Genomic DNA, 507 nt, shown 5'->3' with positions numbered 1-507 from the left:
CAAGTTGACTCTTGTCTCCCCCCCCACCCCCCCAACCCCAAGCTTTTGACCTTAAAAGTTTGTTCGAGACGTTCCCTATCACGGAAATAGTGCACTATGTGGGTTTGCCGTTTTGTAGTAGTGTTCGAATTAGTCTTCTATAAAATACCCACAATGCACAGCTAATTTGAGCCTGAAAATGAAATTCCCTACATTTTCCTCATGTATACCACAATGCAATGTGGTTGTGTTTTCCCAAAGAAGAAGAAGAAGAAGAAGAAGAAGGACCTGTGAAAACTTAAAAAGAACAAATGAATTGAATTGATATCTTTATTTCGAACATGGAAGAGAAAGTATATACAAATAAAACTAAAAAAACAAAATAATAAATAAAAAAACACTAAAACAATGTTTAAAAACATTGGAGAGAAAAACAACAAACAAGGTTCTTTCCTGTGTTAACATACCTCTATCACATGTGCGAAAAGGAGTAGGAAAAAGTGAAACTTATGTACTCCTACCCCTTTG

Source organism: Etheostoma spectabile, chromosome 20 (genome assembly GCF_008692095.1).
Source record: "Etheostoma spectabile isolate EspeVRDwgs_2016 chromosome 20, UIUC_Espe_1.0, whole genome shotgun sequence".
NCBI classification, from domain to species: domain Eukaryota; kingdom Metazoa; phylum Chordata; class Actinopteri; order Perciformes; family Percidae; genus Etheostoma; species Etheostoma spectabile.
Note: the sequence above shows the minus strand (reverse complement) of the source record.